Source organism: Carcharhinus amblyrhynchos, chromosome 31 (assembly GCF_965287045.1).
Source record: "Carcharhinus amblyrhynchos chromosome 31, sCarAmb.v2.hapA, whole genome shotgun sequence".
In the NCBI taxonomy this organism is placed as follows: Eukaryota; Metazoa; Chordata; class Chondrichthyes; order Carcharhiniformes; family Carcharhinidae; genus Carcharhinus; species Carcharhinus amblyrhynchos.
Window position 1 is genome coordinate 7,837,801 of NC_137354.1, and position 25,591 is coordinate 7,863,391.

The 25,591-nt window shown below is 45.2% G+C and overlaps 1 protein-coding gene across 4 annotated transcripts in view; it reads right to left on the reverse strand.

Moving 5' to 3' along the window:
* The window catches only part of LOC145360525 (PH and SEC7 domain-containing protein 1-like), a 184,143-nt gene extending 161,696 nt beyond the window's left edge, over positions 1-22,447 (reverse strand). For 3 of the 4 annotated variants that reach the window (XM_080215788.1, XM_080215782.1, XM_080215785.1), the window contains exon 1: positions 22,153-22,446. The gene's annotated coding sequence lies outside the window, so the exon portion shown is untranslated. Of the gene's footprint in view, positions 1-22,152 lie in introns of all 4 variants that reach the window. The other variant, XM_080215789.1, reaches the window with a different exon arrangement.
* Positions 22,448-25,591: the final 3,144 nt, after the last annotated feature.

Consider the following 25,591-nt stretch of genomic DNA (forward strand, 5'->3'; position numbering starts at 1 on the left):
TGCCTCGTGTCCGACGGTTCTCTATTTGAGATCAGCGGGGGGGGAAGGGGGGGGGGGTCTGCTGCCACTCTGCCTGAGATCAATGAGAGGGAGGGGGGGATAAGGGGGTCAGTAATGTTGTGGGGGTGGGCTAATGTCTATGGGGGCCAGGGGGAGGCATTATCGAGCCCAAGAGCAATGTGGCAGGGGAGCTGCATTCTATCATTTCTTTTCTGCGCACGCGCAGTTGGGGGCGCCGATCGGAGCTGCAGGGTTTTGGATGCGTTAAGCCCCGCCCACAGGCTCGTGCAGTGCGATTCAGAATTGTTAATCTGTTTTCAGGCAGAGTGCGCATGGAGGCACCGGAGAATGGGTCTAAAAGTCGGATCTGAAACACTCCCAGTTTCAAGTCCACCCAGCACTTAGAATCAAAATGGTAAAATAGGACCCAGAGACAGAGAAAGAGACAAAATACAGAGAGACTAGAGATAGAAAGGGAGGGGGACAGACATACAAAGAGAGGGAGAGAGGGACAAGACAGAGCGACAAGACAGAGGGAGACAGAGACAGAGACAACAGAAACAGACAGAGGAGAGGGACACAGAGAGACAAGTCAGAGGGATAGACAGAGGGAACCTGGGAGACAGAGAGACAGACAGACAGAGAAACAGAAACAGACAGAGACAGAGAGAACCCGATAGAGACAGAGATGATGGAAATGAAACTTTGAGGCAGGCTCCGATGTGAATTGTTAACAGCTTCTTTTGAACATAATCTCAAAAACACATGTCAGGGCTTCAGGATCAGCATATTGGTCTCTTTAAACGGCTGCAGACATCATGTTTTTGATATTTCATGCCTATAGCAGGACACCAAATGTGAACTTCTTACCCCTGGCCAATGATCAAACACCACACAGACGCCACAACATCTTGGATTAAGAAGGACCCCCTACTGCCTTTTTCAACACTGCTTGAATTAATGGGCAGATACATCTGCATCTAATCATGTTCTCCCTTGACTGAGCATCATGAGGAGATTGGTGACAAGGAAGCAAAATGCTTCCATCACACAAGGAACCTTCAAGCCCTTTTCCTCACCATAACTGACCGGATAGATTGGCTAATGTTACATCGCTCGGCACTCCAGCAATCAGAATTGGCAAAGGGGATATGTCAGGAGCAGCTGTTGAAGAAAAACCAATTCCTTAGGTAATTGGAGAGACTATAAGGACCAATTCTCTTTTTTTTATGCATTCAAGGGATGTGGGCATTATTGGCTAGGCCAACATTTTGTGCCATCTCAAATTGCCCTTTAGAAGGTGGTGGAGGCCTTCTATTTATTTATTACTCACAAGTAGGCTTACATTAACACTGCAATGAAGTTACTGTGATAATCCCTCAGTCGTCACACTCCGGCGCCTGTCTGGGTACACCAAGGGAGAATTTAACACGGCCAATCACCTAACCAGCACGTCTTTCGCACTGTGGGAGGAAACCAGAGCACCCGGAGGAAACCCACGCAGACACAAGGAGAACTACAGGCTCCGCACAGATAGTGACTCAAGCCGGGAATCGAACCCAGGTCCCTGGCACTGTGAGGCAGCAATGCTAACAACTATGCCACCATGCCTCCCAGGTTTGGGGAACTTCTAAGTCGTGGTATTCCCATAGATCTGTTGTCCTGGTTCTTCTAGGTACTAGTAGGCGCAGGTTTGGAAGGTGTTGTCAAGCAAGGCTTGTTTGGTTCCTGCAGTGCACCCTGTAGATGGAGGGAGTGAATGTTTGTGAAATGGGTAGCGATCAAGTGGGCTGCTTTGTCCTGGATGGTGTCGAGCTTCTTGAATGTTCTTGGAGCTGTAGCTATCCAGACCAACGGAGAGTTTCCATTACATTCCTGACTTGTGCCTTGTAAATTGTGAACAGGCTTTAAGGAGTGAGGAGATGAGTTATTTGCCGCAGGATTCATAGAATCTTTCCAGTGCAGAAGGAGGCCAGTCGGCAATCGAGTCCGCACTGACTCGCTGACAGAGCATCTTACCCAAGCTCTATCCCCATAGCCCCATATATTTACCCCACTAATCCCCCTAACCTACACACCTTGGGACAATTTAGCACGGCCCAATCCATCTACCCTGCATATCTTTGGAGTGTGGGAGGAAACCAGAGCACCCAGAGGATATCCACTCAGACATGGGGAGAACATGCAAACTCCACACAGACAGTGACCTGAGGCTGGAATTGAACCCAGGCACTGTGAGGCAGCAGTGCTAACCACTGTGCCACCCTTAATGCTAAAGAGAGATAATGTTGCCAAGGTTTTTCATCTTGCACTTATAGGACAAATGCAAGAATACCAAGGGTAACTGTTTCTGTATTGAACAGAAAATCTCAGCACATGAAGCAATATGTGGACTTTGAGCTTACAGCAAGAAGAATGATTAAAAACAAAACATTTGAGGAAGTACAGAGGAAGGTCTTGAAGTCAAAAGGAGCTGCTGTTTAACCTCTACAACCACCCCCACTTTCGCCCAAAACTGACCCCCGTATTTCACTATTGGCAGTTGTGTTAGAACGATAGCCTAATGACGATGGTAACACAGCGATAATGTTAAAAAACAGTGCTGGATAAACCTTAGCCAGACCAGCAGAATCTGTGAAGAGAAAAACAGAGTTAATGTTTTGGGTTCAGTGTGACACAGAAACATGGGAACTAGGAGCAGGAGTAGGTCATTTGGCCCTTCGAGCCTGCTCCGCCATTCATCTTGATCATAGCTGATCATTGAATTCAATATCCTGATCCCTCTTTTCTCCCCATTTTCTCTTGATCCCTTTTGTAAAGAGAAGAGATTAAATCCACTGTAAACCTTTCATTAGGCATCCAGCTAAAATATAACAGAAAACTGCTCTTTCTCCTCTATTTAACCTCTCAATTTTACAGATGGGCTCCTCCGTACTTCTCAAATGTTTTATTTTTAATAACTCTTCTTGCTGTAAACAGCAAATTCCAGATATTGCCTCATGTACTGAGATTTTCTTTCTCCTCTAATCCTGATTGGCCTGTCAGCTATTTTTCATTTCCAATGCACCATTTCCAGCGCTTTTCTCGGTTTCATAAATACAAACACATTCATGTTTTTAAGTGCACTGAAAGCTCCAACATGAATAAGCTTACCTTCAGTAGCAGGGAGATGAAAATAGCACAAGTATATAGGGGAAGAGGTGAATCATGTGTTACATCTCTCTTCTTACTCACGTAGCTTTTCAGCAGAGGAACATTCATCATCTTCAGCGGCAGAAGCAAACTATGTCACCCACAGCTAGATCAAGCCTTAGCCAACACAGGGCAGTGCAAGAAATATGTCTATTTATTGCACAATACTGCATACTTTGAGGCTAACATTCACAATCTCCGGGGGTGCTTATCCCTACCTTCTTGTGAACCGTCCCCCCCCCACCCCAGTTTAAGTAAGGGTCCTGTACGTTCAGGGCTGTGAGGCATCACCAACTGAGGAACTGGCAAATTTTCAGTGGTGATCATAGAATCCCTACATTCAGAAGGAGGCCATTCTGCCCTTCAGGTCTACACTGACTCTCTGACGTTTATCTTTCCCTATCCCTGTAATTCTACGTTATTTCCTGCTAATCCTCTTAATCTTGATAGATTAAAGGGGCAATTTATCGTGACCAATCCACCTAATCTACACACCACTGGACTGTGGGAATAAAACAAAACACCCAGAGGAAATCTCCGCAGTCATGGGGAGAACGCGTAGACTCCACACAGACAGTAATCTAAGGCCGGAATCGGATCCACATCCCTGGCGCTGAGAGGCAGCAGTGCTCACCATTGTGCCACACCTGAGGTGGAAGAGCTAAAACCTCGAGGAACAATGGCTGCTTATGGGTAGAGGATCCTTCAGGAAGGGAACTTGCCCTAAGCAGCATGATATAGAGGGAGATGATGGTCTACTGGTATTATCACTCAGCTGATGTACTGGGGACCCGGGTTCGAATCCCACCATGGCTGATAGTAGAATTTGAATTTAATAAAAAAATTTGGAATTAACGATCTATTGATGACTATGAAACCATTGCCGACTGTCAGAAAAATCCATCTGGTTCACTAATGTGCTTTAGGGAAGGAAATTTGCCATCCTTACCTGGTCTGACCTACATGCGGGTCCAGAGCCTCATCAACGTGGTTGACTCTCAACTACCCTTGTGCAACTAGGGATGGGCAATAAAAGCCAGCCAGCCAGTGACACCCATGTCCCAGGAATGGATAATATAGTAGCACAGTGGTGGGGGGCTCATGCGCAACTGAAGAGGAAAGCAGAGGAACCCGAAACATGGAGAAATGAACACAGGAGCTGCTTTTAACACATACTTGGAAAACTGGATCAGTGCCACCTCAACGGAGAAGCAAATTGGTCACCCAATAGTCCCTGCAGTAGTAGCTTGGCTCAGTGCCTCGTGTTCCTGCCTGTTGGTTAGAAGGTTGGAGTTCAAGCCCTACTCTGGACCTTATAGACCTCAGACTGACACTCCTGACAAGCTACAGCTACATCATCGGAGATCTATCCTCCCACGATTGCTAAAAGACCCCAGCGTCCTGTCACTTCGCTCGCTTAACACCAGCGAATTACACCCACTTACCTTATTGTGGGATCTTACTGCTGCACCTAGCAAGAGACAGTAATTCATTGAAGGTTTTACATATCTTTTGACATGCAAAAGAAGTTCAACTTCCCAGAGCACATTGTCAAATATTTTGACACACTGGCAGTCCTGAGTTAAAGGGTGGCATGGGCAACATTTTCTGCAAATATATCAAAATAATCCTCTATTTTGGTTTCACTTCTTCTTGCTGCCATTAATTGTAAAAGCGACATTGCAGCAGGAAGTAATGTTACAACATTGGTTCTCTGGCTCCTCCAACCAGGAGCTCCTTTTACGCCTGATTCCCCTGTAGCCCCAAAAAAATCGTAAGAAGTCTCACAACACCGGGTTAGAGTCCAACAGGTTTACTTGGTAGCAAACGCCACTAGCTTTCGGAGAGCTGCTCCTTCGTCAGGTGGGTGGGAGTTCACAAACAGGGCATATAAAGACACAAACTCAAATTTACAGAATAATGATTGGAATGCGAGTCTTTGCAGCTAATCAAGTCTTAAATGTACAGACAATGTGAGTTAATCTCCACATCATGACCCCCAAAGAATCAGCAGACTTATCCTGTCCACAGCATTGTAGAAGCCCACATGTGGAGTACTATGCTCCAAGCTGAGGAAGGACATTATTTCCCTGAGACAGAGTGCAGAAAAAAGTCCACCATATTCCTGAGAGGAGAGGATATGGTACTGAGGAAAGACTGACTAGATTCCCTGCAGTTTAGAAGAATGAGAGGTGATCAATTTAAACACATAAAACACTTCAGACTTGACAGGTTAGATTCTGAAATATATTCCCCTGGCTGGCAAATGTAGGATACTTGGTCACAGTCTCTGAAGAAGCAGTCGGCCGTTTAGGACCCAGACAAGACACTGAAAAAGTTGTAAATCTTTGGAATTCTCTACCACAGAGAGCTATTGGATATCATGGGGAGGCGATGGCCAAGTGGTATTATCACCAGACTATCAATCCAGAAACTTAACTAATGTTCTGGAGTCCCGGATTCAAATCCTGCCACAGTAGAAAGTGGAATTTGAATTCAATAAAAAAAGTCTGGAATTAAGAATCCTCTGATGACTGTGAAACCATTGTTGGAAAAACCCATCTGGTTCACTAATGGAAGGAAATCTGCCATCCTTACCCAGTCTAGCTTACAAGTGATTCCAGAGCCACAGCAATGTGGTTGATTGATTCTCAGCTGCCCTCTGAACCAGGGCAACTAGGGATGGGCAATAAATGCTGGCCAGCCAGCAACACCCATGTCCCACAAATGAAAAAAAAATATTCAGGACAAAGGCCTATAGACGTTTGGGTACTAAAGGAATTGGGGGACAACACAGGAAGGCAGGCTTGAGCCAAGTTCGCCATGGTCTTGTTGAATGAGAGAGCAGGCTTGAAGGGTTGAATGGGCTCATTCCTTACATCCTTATAAAAACCAGGAGCAGGAGTACGCCATCCAGCCCTTCAAGCCTGCTCTGCCGTTCAATATGATCATAGCTGATCCTCAATCTCAATGCCGTAATCCCGCTTTCTCCCCATACCCCTTGACACCATTAAAATCTAAAAAATCTATCATTTTTTTGAATATTTATTCAGTGACTTGACCTCCACAGCCTTCTGTGGTAGCGAATTCCACAGGTTCACCACCCTCTGAGGGAAGACTTTGTTTCTCATCTTAGTTCTAAATGATCTATCCCATATCCTGAAACTGTGGCCCTCTGGTTCTAGATTCCCCAGCCAGGGAAAATATCCTCCCTGCATCCAGTCTGTTTAAAGTTTATTTATTAGTGTCACTAGTAGGCTTACATTAACACTGCAATGTAGTTACTGTGAAAATCCCCTATTGCCACACTCCAGTTCGGGTACACTGAGGGAGAATTAAGCATAGCCAATGCACCTAACCAGCACATCTTTTGGACTGTGAGATGAAACCAGAGCACCCAGAGGAAACGCACACAGACACGGGGAGAACGAACTGTGGGAATTTTACTTGTTTCAATCAGATCCTCTCCCATTCTTCTAAACTCGAATGAGTACAGACACAGTCAAACAAATCTCTTCTCACAGACCAGTCCTACCAACCCCAGTATCAGCCTAGTGACCCTTTGCTGCACTCCCTCTGTGGCAACGGGTAGGGAGACCAAAACTGCACACAATACTCCAGGTGTGGTCTCACCAAGACCCTGTATGACTATAGCTAGACATCCCTACTTCTGAACTCAAATCCTCTTGTAATGAAGACCAACACGCCATTTGCCTTCCTGATTGTTTCCAGCATCCTGCCTCTCCACTTTCACTGACAAGGATCCCTTGGTGCATCTACACTTCCCAATGTATCAGCCATTTAAATAACACTCTTCCTTTCTGCTTTTCACAGCAAAATGGATAACTTCACATTTAACCACGTGGCACTGCATCTGCCACCTGCCCACTCACTCAGCTTGTCATTGTGTTCTACTCTGCACCTCTTTCATTCAATGGCCATCAGGGCAATACCGTGACCCTGTACAAAGTTTAATTCCACCAGGTCCTGGTGGTTTAAGCTTCTGTGGCAGCACAGTCATCGTCACATTGGGCTTGACTTGATTGCACTCCATTTAGTTTTTGACAGGTTAATGGATGCAGGAAACGCACAGGGAAATTTTATACTAATGCATTAAAGCAATAATTTACAAAAACATCAGAAAGCACTTCACATTTGACAACTCATAATAAAATGCAGTTCCTGATGCGTTGTAGATAGTTGGGGGGGGGGGACATTTTCCCATCCCGACTGTCATGGAGTGGGGTACCAGAACCTCGTCCATTGACCTCAGATGGATTTTGCTAATTTTGGGGCGAGTGCAGCCTGAAAATCCCACCCTGTAATTCTGTGCACAGCAAGATCTCACAAAACATCAACAAGAACAGTAGCAAATCTATTATCGTTGGTGTAAACCAAGGAATGAATGTTGGCCAGGACAAAAAGGAAGGGCATAGGTCAGCCAGATAGTTAATATCTTTTCCCAAAGGTAGGGGAGTCTAAAGCTAGAGGGCATAAGTTTAAGGTGAGAGGGGAGAGATACAAAAGTGTCCAGAGGGGAAATTGTTTCACACAGAGGGTGGTGAGTGTCTGCAGCATGCTGCCAGAGGTAGTAGTAGAGGCGGGTACAATTTTGTCTTTTAAAAAGCATTTAGACAGTTACAGCGGGTAAGATGGGTACAGAGGGATATGGGCCAAATGTGGGCAATTGGGACCAGCTTCAGGGTTATAAAAAAGGACAGCATGGACAAGTTGGGCCGAAGAGACTCTTGTAAATCTCTATGACTCTGAGTGTCGGGCTTAAATCATCCAGCTTCTTTGAACAAGAGGAATTAATAATACCAGCTATGTGAGAGTGAGAGAAAGGGAGAGATCGGCAGGTACTGGAGGAAGAACAGAATCAGAGATGTCGTTACCCTGCCCTCGGTGACTCTTGCTCACATCTTCAAAGGCTGAGTAGCGACCAGGCCACCAAGAAAACTTTCTGCTCTTCTTCCAACAAAGCCACACCATCTTTAATGTTCCCTTGAATCTCAGTTTGAAACTCCTCAAGCCCTACATCCTTCTAGGATCTTTGCACTCCACTAATTCTAGTTTCTTGTGCCTTCCCAATTTCTTATTGCCCCACCTTTGCTGGCTAGGCCCCAGACTCTGGAATCCCCTCACTAATCCTTCCCTATCTCTCTCTCTCTCCCCCTCACCTCTTTGAAATGTTCCTTATAAACCTCTTTGACCAGACCCCCATCCTACAGGATTGCCAACCCTCCAGAATCAGCCTGGAGTCTCCCGGAATTGGGAATCAATCCCTGGGACACTCCTGTCCAACAATCTTGAAGAAAAGTCATCGGGATATTGAAAAAGGTTGATGGATTTATCATTTCCTTTCACATTTCTCTGGATCAAATATAATAATATTGCAAATGGGAATTCAAGGCTGTTTGGCCAACAACCATATTGGGTAACCGGATCGATGAAGGCAAGTATGCCATATGCCTTCTTGACTACCTTCTCCATCTGTATTGCCACTTTCAGTGACCTTGTACCTATAACCCAGATCCTTTTGCCTATCAATACTCTTAAGCATTCTGCCATTTATTGTATATTTCCTATTTGAATTAGACCTTCCAAAATGCATTACCTCATATTTGTCTGGATTAAACTCCATCTGCCAGCTCTCTGCCCAAGTCTCCAACTGATCTATATCCTGCTGTATCCTCTGATGGGCCTCATTGCCATCTGCAAATCCACCAGCCTTTGTGTCGTCCACAAACTTACCAGTCAAACCAGTTACATTTTCCTCCAAATCATTTATATATATTACAAACAGCCAAGGTCCCAGCAATGATCCCTGAGGAACACCACTTGTCACAGCCCTCCATTCAGAAATGCACCCTTCCACTGCTACCCTCTGTCTTCTTTGACTGAGCCAGTTTTGTATCCACCTTGCCAGCTCACCTCTGACCCCATGGGACCTCACCTTCTGGGAGCAGATGTTTGAAGAAAAATCAACACCTGGCATGTGGGAGGCTTTCAAATGTACCTCGATAGGGTTTCAGGAGCAGCACCATCTTGATGTCCTACATCCTAATATTTTTTATCTGGTTCAGTGTTCAGAATTAAAGGTCTACTGATGACCATGAAACCACTGCTGTAAAACCCACCTAGTTCACTAATGTCCTTTAGTGAAGGAAATCTGCCGTCCTTACCCGGTCTGGCTTACGTGCAACTCCAGAGCCACAGCAATGTGGTTGACTCTCAAATGCCCTCTGAAATAGCCTAGCGAGCCACTTAGTTCAAGGATTATTAGGGATGGGCAGCAAATGCTGGCCCAGCCAATGATGTCCACATCCCCCGAAACCGAATTTTGTTTTTATATTAGTGTCACAAGTAGGGTTACATCAACACCGCAATGAAGTTACTGTGAAAATCCCCTAGTCACCACACTCCGCTGCCTCTTCGAGTACACTGAAGGAGAATTTAGCATGGCCTAATGCATCATCTTTCAGACCCTTGGAGGAAATCAGAGCACTCAGAGGAATCATAGAACCTCTACAGTGCAGAAGGAGGCCATTCGGCCCATTGAGTCTGCACCGACCACAATCCTACCCAGGCCCTTTCCCATAACGCCACATATTTACCCTGTCAATTCCCCTGACGGTAAGGTCAATTTATTATGGCCAATCAACGTAATCCGCACATCTTTGGGCTGTGGGAGGAAACTGGAGCACCTGGACGAAACCCACACAGACACAGGGAGAACGTGCAAATTCCACACAGACGGCTAGCCGAGGCCGGAATTGAACCCTGTGAGGCAGCAATGCTAGCCACCATGCCACCCTTTTAAAGAAGTGTCAGATTTTGGTTTAATAAGAGGCATCTTGCGGTGTTTCACCATCAGGGTTTTGGTTTAGTGCTTAGATTCCCTTCTTCAGCGGTGAGCACGAGCCTGGAACTGCGCACAAACCGCAGCTCAGGCTAACTGGTGGGGCTGACAGAGCAGGGCTAGAAACTCGACAAGAGCACAGAGCCAGGAAGATGGAAATTGATTCACAACCTGTTTTTAAACCAGCCTAAAAAGAACCCACTTGTCACAGCGCCATTCACTGAACATTTTGATTACATTCTCCATTCAAGAGAGAGCGCTGGGAATAGTTTATCCTGACAGGGGAGACATGAAAATGATAGCACTTAAATACACGAAAATAGCACAGAAGAACTGACAATAGGCAGCTATCTGTCAATCAGAGTGGAGTCCCGCTGAATAACAATCCTCTCTTGATGCTGAGGCTCTTTGCAATCCTGCTGCCTGTGTCGATGGATCATTGCTAACCAACTGTTGATTCTTGCAATTTGCAACTCACTCCGTTATCTGGACAGCTGCTTTGACAGTCCTGATCGTATAACTTCCATCTATAACTTCAGGGAACACCTCCCCAAGCACCTATTGATTTTCGGTGATCCTGCAACTCCTGGAAAAAGCACAGCGAGACTCCAGGAATAAAATAATTAGTATTTATCCAGCACTTTTAACCAGCTCAGGCAAGCATTGCTAAACCAATAAATTTCATTTATGAAGTGCAGTCGCTGTTGCAACGTAGGATACGCGTCAACGAATCCTCACCCTGCAAGCTCTGACAGACAACAGAATTTCTCTCAAAGAGGCCATTCGGCCCATTGCGTCTGCATTGACTCTCTGATAGAATATCTTACCCAAGCCCACTCCTCGCCCTATTGTCATAACCCCACACATTTCCCACGGCTAATCTCCCTAAACTACACATTTTGGGACACTAAGGGGCAACTTTGTATGGCCAAGCCACCTAACCTGCACATCTTTGGGAACTAAGGGGCAGTTTAGAATCATAGAAACCCTACAGTGTAGAAGGAGGTCATTCGACTCATCGGGTTTGCACCAACAATAATCCCACCCAGGCCCTATCCCCATCACCCTACACATCTTTCCCGCTAATCCCTCTAATTTCCACATCCAGGCACACGAAGGGGCAATTTATCACAGTTAATCAACCTAATCCACACATCTTTGAACTGCGGGAGGAAACCGGAGCACCCAGAAAAAACCCACACAGACACAGGGAGAATGTGCAAACTCCACACAGACAGTGACCCAATCAGGAATCAAATCCGGTCACTGGATCTGTGAGCCAGCAGTGCTAACCACTGTGCCACCGTACCGCCCACACAGACACGAGGAGAACATGCAAACGCCACACAGACAGTCACCCAGCGCTGGATTTGAACCCAGGTTCCTGGAGCTTTGAGGCAGCAGTGTTAACCCTGTGCCACCCAAATAATTCTGGTCTCTATTTCTCTCTCCACAGATGCTGTCGGACCCTTTGAGATTTTCTTGCACTTTCTGATTTTATTTCAGATCCCTGGCATCTGCAGTATTTTGCTTTTACAACAGTAATGAGATGATGAGCAGGTCATCTGTGTGGTTTGCTTTTTCAATGATGTTAGTTGAGGGACAGGTAGTGGTCAATCCACCAAGGATAATATGACCTTGATCTGCTTGGAGATTGTAGCTATGGAATCTTTTACCTCCACTTGGGAAGGCAGACAGGACCAGAGCAGACAAAGAGTCACAGAGGGACGGAGAATCAAATGTAATCATGAGTAAAAGCAGTAGGGGGGGGGGGGTGGAGTGGATAGATGGTGTGTTAGACTAGATGGCCTGTGTAAGCAAGTAGTTGGTTAACCTTCAGAACATTTTCATTAGCTCTGGTAGCAGGAACAAATATAAAACACTTAGAAATACCTAGTCAGACTTCACAGACATTGCCCGGGATTCCCCTGTCCCGCTGCAGTGAATGGAGATTTGGCTGAGCTCCAAATTGACTGTCTCACTGGGGTGTGAATGGCCGGAGAATTCCAGCCATTGTATTGCTTTGCATTTTATAAAACAGTCACTATGCTTTGCAATACAGTGAGTGTTTCATATCAGCAAATGAGATCCATTGTGCACACAGTGATTCTTGCGATATCTTAAAGCGCTTTACAGCCAATGAAGCACTTTTGAAGTATATTCAATTGTTGTAATGCAGGAAATCCAGCAGTAAATTTCTACTCACAATAAACCTCCACAAACAACAACGTGATAACAACCAGATAATCTGCTCTTTGTGAGGTTAGTTAAGGGATAAATATTGGATAGAAGGTTGGGGAGAACCCTTCTGCACTTCTTCAAAATTAGTGCGAGAAGTTCTTTTACATCCATCCAAACAAACCTTGGTTTAGCATCTCAACACAATCGCAGAATTGTTACGGCACAGGAGGCCATTTGGCCCATCATGTCTGCACCATACTCAGAAGTGGAATTTTTACCTTGTGTTACCTTCCTCAGGAGCACTTTCGGAGATATTTAACATCAAACTGTAACACCTGCACAGGAGGCCAAGTGGAGTCCGGGTGTGAAAGCAGATCACATTGAGGATGTGAAGAAGCAGGGACATTCCACCCAATGTGGACCCACTAAACTCCAACTTACTTATTGGGACATACAGTAGAAATTAAAGCTGACCTCTTGTACTATTATAATTTGGTTAATGAGACAGTGCATTGGGATCTGCAATGAAGGGGAAATCGTTTCTTACTCTTAATTAATGGGACAGCACTCAGGAGCATTGACATCCTCTCGCATTCCCTTATTAGTCAATGGAAACGCATGTTGTAAATCGGTAGTCAATCTCAGTCTGTGAGTGAGTACATTATGAACAATATCACCATATTATTTGCCGAGGAGATGCCAGTGTTGGACTGGGGTGAGGCACACTAAGAAGTCTCACAACACCAGGTTAAAATCCAACAGGTTTACTTGGGATCACGAGCTTTCGGAGCGCTGCTCCTTCATCAGGTGAGTGGAGAGGTAGGTTTCACAAACACAGCATATATAGACAGAGATACAATTGTAAGATAATGGTTGGAATGCGAGTCTTTTCAGGTAATCAAGTCTTTACAGGTACAGATAGTGCGAGTGGAGCAATCACAGGTTAAAGATGTGTGAATTGTCTCAAGCCAGGACTGTTAGTAGGATTTTGAAAGCCCAGGCCAAATGGCGGGTGTTACATGTAGTGTGACATGAACCCAAGCTCCTGGTTGAGGCCGTCCTTATGCTTGTGGAACTTGGCCGTCAAGATAGCCAGCTTCATCCACCTGATGAAGGAGCAGTGCTCCAAAAGCCCGTGATTCCAAATAAACCTGTTGGATTTTAACCTGGTGTTGTGAGGGTTCTTAGTGTATTACTTGGAGTACGGTGTACAGTTTTGGTTAGCCTGTTATAGGAAAGAGTGCACAGAAGATTTACAAGGGTGTTGCCAAGTCTGATGGGCCTGAGCTATAGGGAGAAGTTGGCCAGGTTAGGACTTCATTCCATGGAACGCAAGAAAATAAGATGTGACTTTATTAAGATGTATAAAATCATGAGGGACATAGATAGGATGAACGCACAGTGGGGAATTCTCCCATCCCACCTGCCACAGGAATCGTAGCAGGCAGCGAGTAGACAGTCCATTAACCTCAAGGGGGATTTTCCAGTTTTGGGGCTAGTACAGTCAGCAAATACCACACGTATCTTTTTCCCAGGGACAAGGAATTGGAAACGAGAGGGTATAGGTTTAAGGTGAGAGGGGAAAGATCTAAAAGGGATCCAAGGGGCAACTTGTTCATGCAGAAGGTGGTGCGTTTATGGAATGAACTACCAAAGAAAGTGATTGAGGCAGGTATAATAGGGACATTTAAAAAGCATTTGGATAAATATATGGAAGGGGAAGATTAGAGGGATATAGGCCAAACGTGGGCAATTAGGACCACCTGGGAGAGCACCATGGTCAGCATGGACTGGTTGGGCCGAAGGGCCTGTTTCCCTGCTGTATTGCTCCAGGACTCTACACTTTTATAGTTGAAAGCTAAAATTATGATCTGTCCAAGGAGTTAAAAGTTCAGTGCACTATCACTGCTGTGCTATTCACACCAAATGTAGTAATGAAATAATCTCCAAAGGTTCTAGCTCAACCAGCAAAGCTATCTGGATAAAAGCAGTGAATGGAAGTACAGTTATGGCTTCTTGTCAAACCCACATTGCTTCATAACTCCACATTGGGGGTCAGTTTAGCTCAGTTCACAGGACAGCAGAGTGACAGCAACAGCATGGGTTCAATTCCCACACCGGCTAAGGATATTCATGAAGATTTCTTCAAGCCTTCTCAACCTTGCCCCTTGCCTGAGGTGTGGTGATCCTCAGGTTAAATCACCACCAGTCAGCCATCCTCCCACTCCTCTCAAAGGGAAGAGCAGCCTAAGGTTATCTGGGATTATGGCGACTTTACCTCTATCCCACCACTGGTAGCCGTGTCTTCAGCAATCTAAGACCAAGGCTCCACTCCACGTCAAAATAAACCAACTCAAAGTTTCTTCCATTCTTGCCACCTGCCACAGGCATGCGTTGGAAGAATTCTGCAGGCTGCTACTGCAGCTATTTGGCCGTGTTATGAACACATCTTCCGTGGCCATCTAAAGCTTTGGGATTCTCTCCTTAAACCTCTCCACCATTCTCTTCTCCTTTAAGACACTCCTTAAAACTTGTTACTTTGACCAAGTGTTTGTGCGCTAATATCGCCTGCTTTGGTGTCAATTTTTCATCAACAGTGTTCTAGTAAAGTGACTTGGAGCCACTTACAATGTTAAAGGCATTGTATAAATATAGTTCATTGTTTGTGTCCTCACTGGAAGGATTTTGCAGGTTGATACTCAGCCTGTTGGCCATGTTATGAACGCACCTTTCTTGGCCATCAAGTCCTGGGGTGGGACTCGAATTAGGAGCTGCTGGCTCAGAGTCTGACAGAGAGTTCCAGGGATTCACAACCTTCTGAGGGAGAAAACAAAATCTCCTCATAAGTGGGCCACTGTGCCACAAAGCCTCGCTAAAAATGAAGCAAGATGACCTAGAAATAACAACACATTCAACGTACAGGACAATACCAATACTTGCTCCAGTATAATGTGTTTCTCTTCCAATGTGACCATAAGGGGATGAAAAAACAAGGCTATTGTTGCTCCAGTGTTTTAGCATGGTTTTTGTCCCTTATCCATGGTAAATCCTGTGATTCTCCTTGATTCCCCCAACATCTCTCACTTTCTGTAGCTGATGCCAATATTGGCCTGGGGTGGGCACAGTAAGAAGTCTCACAACGCCGGGTTAAAGTCCAACAGGTTTATTTGGAATCACGAGCTTTCAGAGCGCTGCTCCTTCATCAGGACTGGTGTTATGAGAATTCTTACTGTTTCTATACATTGTTGACTTTCCACCCGTGACATAGAAACTAGACGCAGGAGCAGGCCATTCAGCCCTTCCAGCCTGCTCCGCCATTCATTTTGATCATGGCGGATCATCAAATTCAATATCCTGATCCCCCCTTCCCCCCCCCGCCCTTATCCCTTGATCCTTTTAGCCTCAAGAACTATATCTAATTTTTTCTTGCATTCACAAAACGTTTTGGTCTCAACAATTTTCTGTGATAGTGAATTCCACTCGTCCAACACCCTCTGGGTGAAGAAATTTCTCCTCAAGTCAGTCCTAAAGGGTTTACTCCTTATCCTCAAACTATGATATCTAATTCTGGACTCCCTCACCATCAGGGACTTTTGAAGTTATTGGGGTTATGTTTAGCTTTCTAGTAACACAGGACAAGCTTAATAATTGTGTTAAGTATGGTTATTGTATGGAGTTATAAAACTTATATAAAATTTATAAAACTTACAGAATTCTAACAGGATTAGACAGGCAGATTCAGCAATGTTAAGCTTGCCCCAGGTTACTAGAAAGCTAAGTGTAAGCCATTAGCTTCAACAGGCTCAGGGAGCGGAAGATCGAGGGGTGTCATCCAACCCAACTGTCTGCCCTTCTACTGCAGCTACATTTACGGCTGGGTGTCCCTAGAGAGGGAGCATGTGGTGTCCATGGGCACCAAGGGATTTTGTGCCCATTGGGTATCACAAGGGCTGAGGTGTATTACTGACCTTTGTAATCACATTTTGGTTTGATATTTTAAGTTTTCTTTATGCTTTGTCTTTTAGTTTGGGTGGTTCCCTTTTTTTGGGGGGGCCTGCCCCATCCCGCTTTGCCCCCGAGTTTGATTGATTTAGTTTAATTAGTTTGCATGAAGAGAAATGCAACCCTGTAGCTATCATCAGCGACGATACTGAACGCTGGCCATAATAACAGAAAATCAATCACTACAGATGGACCAGGAGGCAATAGGTGCCAGGATTAAATGTTCATTATCCACGCCAATGTGATGAATTAACTGCCCACACAACATGAATTACAAGCATTCTCAGAACAACATTTTGGCTCGAATACTGGTGGAGGAACCCTGCTTAATGAATCCCGCAGCTGGAGCTTTGGATAACAGTAGCGGCTCCCAGACCTTTGGAGCTTGGAGCCACGTACAACAGGCCAGAACCTGTCACCGGGCTGTATATGATGACACAATAATCCCATCAAAAAAAGAAGTTTACTTCCATCTACCAGCAATGTAAAGGATAGAATAAGGAGGATGCGAGGAAAAGAGAAGGTAAAATATCCCCAGAAGTAATATTTATTTATTGGTCACTAAGGTTTACATTAACACTGCAATGAAGTTACTGTGAAATTTCCCTAGTCGCCACACTCCGGCACCTGTACGGGTCAATGCACCCCAACCAGAATGTGGGAGGAAACTGGAGCACCTGGAGGAAACCCACACAGACACGGAGAGAATGTGCAAACTCCACACAGACAGTGACCCAAGGTGAGAATCAAACCCGGGTCCCTGGTGCTGTGAGGCAGCAGTGCCAACCACTGTGCTGCTGTGCCACCTATGCCAGGTAGAGAGAGACAGAAAAGGAGAGATGAGGAACAGAGGGGAGAGAAAGACACAAGCAACAAAAATATCTGAGGGGAAAGAAGGAACTCGCTGTCTTGGAGGACGGTGGAGGAGGAAATAACCATAAAGGGAATGGGATGGCTACTTGTGGGAAATGAAAGGGGATAAATTGAAGCAGCAAGAAATCACACAACGTTTTGGCCTCAACTCATTTTGTGGGAGTGAATTCCACACATTCACCACCCTCTGGGTGAAATTTCTCCTACCTCAGTTCTAAAGGGTTTACCCTTTATCCTCAAACTATGACCCCTAGTTCTGGACTCCCCCAGCATCAGGGCCTTTTGAAGCTACTGGGTTACATTTAGCTTTCTAGGAACTCGGGACAAGCTTAACAATTGTATTAAGTAGTTATTGTATGATTATTATAAAACTTCTATAAAATTTAAGTTTTATATCAATCCCTTTTCTTTTTATTTCCCACCTTCCACAGAACTAGTTTATGCAAACAGGTGAATTAGGAGTAGGAGTCGGCCACTCGGGCCTGTTCCACCATTCAACAGGCCGCAACCTTAACCCAATGTTCCCACCTGCCCCTAATAACCTTTTACCTCCTTGCTTATCAAGAATCTATCTACCTCTGCCTTAAAAACATTCAAAGACCCTACTCCCATCGCCTTTGGAGGAAGAATGTTCCAGAGAGTCCCCTGAGGGAATCTCTGTCCTAAATGGGGGACCCTCTCATTTTTAAAACAGTGGCCTCTAGTAAGAGATTCTCCCACTAGAGGAAACAATGGACGAAAATTTCCCATTTCACCCGCCATGGTTAACATAGTGAGAGAGTTAGAGAATTCGGCAGACCAATTAGACGTCTGTCGAGCTTGGATGGGAATTTGGGCCGTGCACAGCTGGAGAATCCCACCCATCCTCTCCTGATCGGCCCTGTCGAGACCCCTCAAGATTTTCTCATATGTTTCAATCTTATATGTTCCAATCAAGTTGCCTCTTACTCTCTAAACCCCAGCAGAGTCCATTTGGTCTCCTCTCTTATTTTGTCAATTTTTTTGAATCTTGCTGTCTCACTTTTCTCTAACCTCTTCCCCATTCATCCTCTCTCATTCTTCAGAGTCATTGGTGGCACAGAAGGAGGCCAGTCGACCCATTGAGTCAGTGCCGGCTCCCTGTAGAGCAGCCCAGTCATTCCCCTGTTCTATCCCTGTCGCCCCGCAGTACAAATAACGTAACTCTCATCAAAGTCAAATGTGCTGCCAACTCACAACCAGGATTACTCATTGCCTATGGCTGCCCAAGGGCCTTGAGGGAGGTGATGACGCAATTGTTTTGTGACTAGATTAGTAGCCTAGATTAATGCACTTGGGTTCAGATCCCACTGCAGCAGATGGTGAAAGTTAAATTCAATGAAAATCTAGAATTGGAAGTCAATGAAATGATCAGTGGAAAAATCCATCTGGTTCACTAATGTCCTTTAGGGATGAAAATCTGCCGTCCTTACCCAGTCTGGCCTACTTGAGACTCCAGAGCAATGTGGTTGACTTTTAACTGGGCACAGTAAGAAGTCTCACAATGCCAGGTTAAAGTCGAACAGTTTTATTTGGAATCACGAGCTTTCAGAGCGCTGCTCCTTCATCAGGTGAGTGATGAAGGAGCAGTGCTCCGAAAGCTCGTGACTCCAAATAAAGCTGTTCGACTTTAACCTGGCATTGAGAGACTTCTTACTGTGCTTATCCCAGTCCAACACCGGCATCTCCACATCATGACTTTTAAATGGTCAGCACACTATTCAGTTCAAGGGATGGGCAATAAATGCTGGCCCAGCCAGTGACATTTACATCCCACAAATGAACTGAAGAAAGAGATTAATCTTCAGCAACCCAGGATGACCATCATAGGATGTTTTAAAAGAAACCATAATTCCCTTGATCACTCTCTCAATTAATATATTTGAAATATTCAAATATTGAAAGTGGGGGGTAATAGATTATTATGGATGGATGGTAGTCCTCACTATAATTCCAGATAAATAATAAATTAAGGAAATAGGTATTTATTAGTCACAAGTAGTCATTTTAACACACTGTGAAAATCCTCTAGTTGCCACACCCCGCCGCCTGTTCGGAGGGAGAATTTAGCACGGCCAATGCACCTAACCAGCAGATCTTTAGACTGTGGGAGAAAACAGAAGAACCTGGAGGAAAGCCCCACAGACATGGGGAGAACATGCAAACTCCACACAGACAGTGACCCAAGCCAGGAATCGAACCCAGGTCCCTGGTGCTGTGAGGCAGCAGTGCTAACCACTGTGCTGAACTTTGTCTTTATCGTTCTGCAGTCAGTGAGGAGACCTAAAGATTCCTCACCAAGACGCACTGAATTGTACAACGAAGGTGGATTTGAGATAAACGTGTTCTTCTCCAGAGCGTTGAGAATTGTTTTCCGACCTTCTCCTGTCTGATGGCCCATTAGCCTTCTCTTTTGGGGAAGCAATTAGTAGACAAACATTTTACACTTCAGCTATTTTTAAAAATGTTCTTTGTTGCAAATTGTTGGGGGTGGTCCAAATTGTTACAATCCCAGTACCAGCTTTCAGAGAGTCGCAATATTTCATTGGACCACAAAGTCACCAATTGTAATTGGCTGAAATTGCCATCAGCAGTTGGCCAATGGTGTAGAGGAGACAGCAATGGTGTCTGTACAATGGGCCACATGCAGCTCTGGGATGAAATGTAGAAACTTTTCTTTAACTACTCATTTGGCAATTACACTCTTATTCAGTGATTCCAAATAGACAAGACTGGATGTCAAGTCAAAAGGTGTTTGGGCTTGAATACGATGCCCAGACCATTCCCTTCCTCCCATTCCGATATGGGCCCACACCAAAGAATGACGACCAATAGAGAATCAAAATCCCCCACACTCCGACGCCTGTTCGGGTACAATGAGGGAGAATTTAGTACGGCCAATACACCAAAACAGCAGATTGTGGGAGGGAAACAGAGCATCGGGAGGAAACCCACGCAGACATGGAGAGAATGTGCAAATTCCACACTGACAGTTTCCAAGGCAAGGGTTGAACCCAGATGCCTGGCGCTGTGAGGCATCAGTATTTATTGCTGTGCCACCATGCCACCTTCTAGTGAGTGAGTCAATCAAACCTTGCCAGAGTTCCCTGCCCTTCTCTAAATCACCAGTGCAAGTAGTGGCCTTAAGTCCTGACCCAAAGCAGAACATCTTAAATAATACAACATATCTTCCGAACTCTATGGGAAGTTTATTGTCCTCTGCAAACAATAAATCAATTGGGGGGACTTTATTTGGATATCAGGTCTTGAGGATGATGCCTCGAACAGTGCGGCACCCCCTCAGTGAAACCCTGGCAGATGGATTATCTGCTCCAACCTCAGATGAGCCAGAATCCAGAACCTTCTGATATTGAGGCAAGTGTGAACCATATTTACCTAGAATATCTCTGGAAAGGCTCACACACCCTTGAAGCACAACTGGGCAGTAGTCCAGAGACATTCACCATTCTTACCGCCCTCTACAAATAAAAACATCTCCCACGATAAAGTCACTTCCATGTTTTGTAGCCAACCGCCACACTTGCTAAGATTGCACAGTGCTTCAACCCCATGGTTCCAAACCGCACAGTTCAATAGATTTTTGTTTAAATAGAAAACAATTGCAAAAAAGCAAAGAAAGATTGTTCAACTGGCACATCTTAACAGTAAGCTTATATTCTACCCCCATTTTCCCCCAGGAGTTATTAATACCAACTCTCCACAACCACCCTCCCCCGAAAACCCAACCTCACCCCCAACGCAACCCCCAAATGTACGTAGCCCAGTCTGTCACACAAACCAGCCTCCCATCCACTGACTCTGTCTACACTTCCCGCTGCCTCGGCAAAGCAGCCAGTATAATTAAGGACCCCACACACCCTGGACATTCTTTCTTCCACCTTCTTCCTTTGAGAAAAAAAGATACAAAAGTCTGAGGACATGTACCAACTGACTCAAGAACAGCTTCTTCCCTGCTGCTGTCAGACTTTTGAGTGGACTTATCATATATTAAGCTGATCTTTCTCTGTACCCTATCTGTAACTGTAACACTATGGGGGTGATTCTCCCATCCCACTGCGCTGATTTTTTTTAGTGCAGTGGGCCAGGAGATTCAAGCAGCACCAGATTAGTGCGATCCACGCTGGGCGCCTGGGCCTGAGTGCTTCACCCTGGGTCGGAAATAGAATTAGAGTTGCAGCTTCTAATTTAAATGTAATTAGTGGGTCTGGGACTTAAATCTCCAGGGGGTTTGTTAGCTTCTATACCCTGCCACGAGTATTTCACTCCAGCGGAGTTTACAGTACTTTCCCATTGCTGGGAAGCTGGCAGCCCGACCCCGGTGGAGTGAAGGAGGGGCAATTGAGGGCCCACCCCAGAAGGTCAGGCACCAGGGGGCTGGTGCCCCCCCCCCCCCCCCCCAGGCATTGGCACCTTGACAGTACCAGCCTGAGCCCCCTGTCACTGTCCAAGGAGCAAAGTCCCAATGCCCAGGGGACACCTTGGCACTGCCCACAGGACATGGGGCAGTGCTGAGAGGGTGGTGCATAATGGGGCAGGGCATATAGGGGGTGCAGGGAGAGATCAGTGGGGGTGGCAGGGGGTCCCACTGCCACTCTACAATTGGGCAGAGTGACAGAAGGAGGGAGGCCAGCAATGGGACGGTGGAAGGGTGATGGGGGGTGGCGGGTTTACACATGAATTTGACAGAATTTTTCTGGGGGAAATCACCCCCCAATATTCCACACCCTCTCCTTTCCTTCTCCCTATGTACTCTATGAATGGTATGCTTTGTCCGTGCAGCACACAAGAAACAACACTTTTCACTCTATCCCAACGCATGTGACAATAATAAATCAAATCAAATATTTAACCATATACTTCCCCGAATACTGGTGTGATTTACAGCGACATGAGTTCTGTTAGCCAGGAAAGGGTTAACAGGAGAAAATACAGAACAAGATTTGAATAGAGGAAAATGATTGTTATTTTCTGATCGAGAATAGGATGGAGGTTCAGCACAATACCTGTCTGGCAGGAACAATAGCAGCTCCTTATAGGCCAGGAGGGACAGGAACTGCAGGACTGGTGTTTCTCACGAACCCTCTGCACATCTGGGAACACAGAGCATCCCGCGAGTTGTTCCACTGCACTGCACTGCCTTCAGATCCCACTCACACCATCTCCAGCTCCAGCTCCCGCACGGTGAGACAGATCCATCTCCTCCCAGTGTTAAGGTCTGCACAGAGCTCTCTCGCCGTCCTTACGGGAGGCAAAACCTCGCCTGCCAGTGTGGATTACAGATAGTCCACAGGGAATCTCTGAGCACAGCCTGACTGCACGTGATTCCCCCTAAATCTCCCCCCTCTTCTCCCCCCTCCTCCTCTCCTGATTTCAATTACACTCAAGCCTGCCAGCCTTGTGATTAAATGCACAATTAATTTAGCCAGCTCTGGAAAACAATCCAGACCAAAAGCAGTCACTCCAGTCTCTGACCACAGAGGCGAACTCACTGCAGGCAGCACACTACTCGCTGATCAGGAGATGATTAGAGGCGATGCCGAGGTTTAAATTGAAAGCTGCCGGGACCACAACGCTCCTGACAAACCCCACTGATCTTTTTTTCCTTCTTGGCGAGTTGCATTGTGTAGCTGCCGCCTACAGCAGCCCTGCCCGTCAGCCAGTGTTTACAAAAACAGCCTGCACAATCAATTCTCCATCTCCCTCCCTCCCTCCGCACCACAGCCAGGTCTGGGCAGGTGAACTAACACACTGCTCCTTATTATCTGGGAGACCCCTGGGCTCCCAAAGGATCTCTTCTGAGAGCAGTCCAGCTGATCTTTATAAATATTTTTGATGGGGATGTCAAAATGTTAGGGTCCTTATGGTGTCTGTATAACACACACAAGAAAGAACACAGCACCACAGAACACACATATAGGCGAAGACAATAAAAACTCACAATAAAACACATGCACACAAATAAAATATAACAAAAACATAGACAATAGAACACGGAAACAGAACAGAAACACACAATAGAACTGCAAATAGTGAAAAAACACACAATAGAACAATTGTATCTTGTATGTTTGTTATACTATGGTATGTGTATATTGTGAGTTCTATTGTGTGTACTTTTATTGTGTGTTTGCATGTTCTATTGTGTGTGTTTTTACAGTATGTGTGTTCTATTGTGTGTTTTCATTGTGTGTTTGTGTTCAATTGTGTGTTTTTACAGTATGTGTGTTCTATTGTGTGTGTTTTATTGTGTGTTTGCGTGTTCTATTGTGTGTGCTTTGACAGTATGCTTGTTCTATTGTATGTTTTTATTGTGTGTTTGTGTTCTAATTTGTGTGTTGTTTGTGTGTACGCACATTTGATTGTGTATGTTTTTACTGCATGTGTATTCTATTGTGTGTGTTTCTATTGTATGTTCGTGTGTTCTATTGTGTGTTTTCATTGTCTTTGCCTATATGTGTGTTCTGCAAACATGCAGTAAAAACACACAATAGAACACGCAAACACAACAAAAACACCCACAATGGGACATGCAAAATACAATAGAAACACACAATAGAACACACATACAGTAAAAACACACACAATAGAACATTACATTTTGTATGCTTGTTTTGCTGTGGTATGTGTATATTGTGAGTTCTATTGTGTGTGTTTTATTGTGTGTTTTTATTGTCTTTGCCTATATGTGTGTTCTGCAAACATACAGTAAAAGCACACACAATAGAACACACAAACACAGCAAAAACACCCACAATAGAACATGCATAAAATAAAAACACACAATAAAACATGCAAACACAGTAAAAACATACAATAGAACATGCAAATACAACAGAAACATGAACAATCTAACACAAAATATATACATACCACTGTATAACAGACATACAAAGTACAATAAAACAGATATATACTCCTACCACAGTAGAACTCACAAAAAAACTAACAGTGCATGTACCCAAACCACAACATAAGCCACAACTCATGCAATACACACTCGCATTTCAGGCAAATGACCTTCCATCAGAACTGAAATAAAGACTGAAACTGTTCCTCTCTCCACAGGTGCTGTCAGACCCACTGAGTTTTTTTCCAGCATATTCTGTTTTTATTTCAGATTTCCAGCCTCCGCAGTGTTTTACTGAATCCAGATACACTGCCTCGCTGGCACTACTCCCAAACATTCAGCAATGGGCCAGCAACAAATGTGAAGGGCAAGAACTTGAAATGGAACCACCAGGGGCCATTGAGGACTCTCAGTGGTCATTGTACCCTGGCCAGTCCAGGTTCATCATGATCGTCACTGTGATTCCGACACTCAGCCCCACACCCCCTCGCTCACTGGCGCTATCAGTGCCACCATTTTTCTTTTTAATTCATCCTTTCTTATTAACAAGTCACGTAACAAATGTTTAGAAGACCACATTGCTGGAGATCGTGATTTCCCAGTCTATGAATCATGGTCTCCCCCTCAACGGAAGCACAACAGCCCAAAGATGCAAACTGATCGGTTAAAGTTTATTTAGCAGGGTTACAAGTAGACTTACATTAACACTGCAATGAACTTACCGTGAAAATTTCCTAGTCGCCACACTCCGGCGCCTGTTTGGGTACTCTGAGGGAGAAATTAGCACGGCCAATGCACCCAACTAGCATATAACCTAACCAAGTAAAGATGGTAAATTTACTCCTTTGCTGAGCAACAGTGAACCATATTTGTTGTTAATATGGGCAGCACAGTGGCACAATGGTTAACACTGCTACCTTACAGCGTCAGAGACCAGGTTTGATTCCAGCATCGGGTCACTCTCTGTGTGGAGCCTGCACGTTCTCCCCATGTCTGCATGGGCTTCCTCCAGATGCTCTGGTTTCCTTCCATAGTCCAAAAGCGTGCCGTTTAGGTGGACTGGTCATGCAAAATTGCCCCTTAATGTGTCCGAAGATGTGTTGGTTAGGTAGATTGGTCGTGCTGAATTGCCCCTTAGTGTGTCTGAAGATGTTTAGGTTAGGGGGATTGGCCGTGAGAAATGCACAGGGGATGAGGCAGGAAGGGTTGGTGGATGTGCTCTTTCAAAGAGTCATTGTAGACTTGATGGACCAAATGGCCTCTTTCTGCAGCATAGGGATTCTGTGGTGAATAATGTATCAGTGCATCAGTCACATGGAGAGCTGTGTGAGTTATGTTCGATTAAGCTCCAGCATTTATGTCTATGGGCTGGATTTTCCGGCCGCTTTTGCCTGGAAACTGGAAAATCCCACCTGAGATCAGCGGACCTTTGCATGGTCTGCCCCCTCCCCTCCATCCGCTCCGATCCCCATCACGGGCGGGACTAGAAAATTGCTCCCTACAAGTAAGATCACTTCAATCTTCTAGAAATCACAATTAACTTTGGACATGGGAGTTTATAAAGGAATATATATATATAGAATCATAAAAAGTTT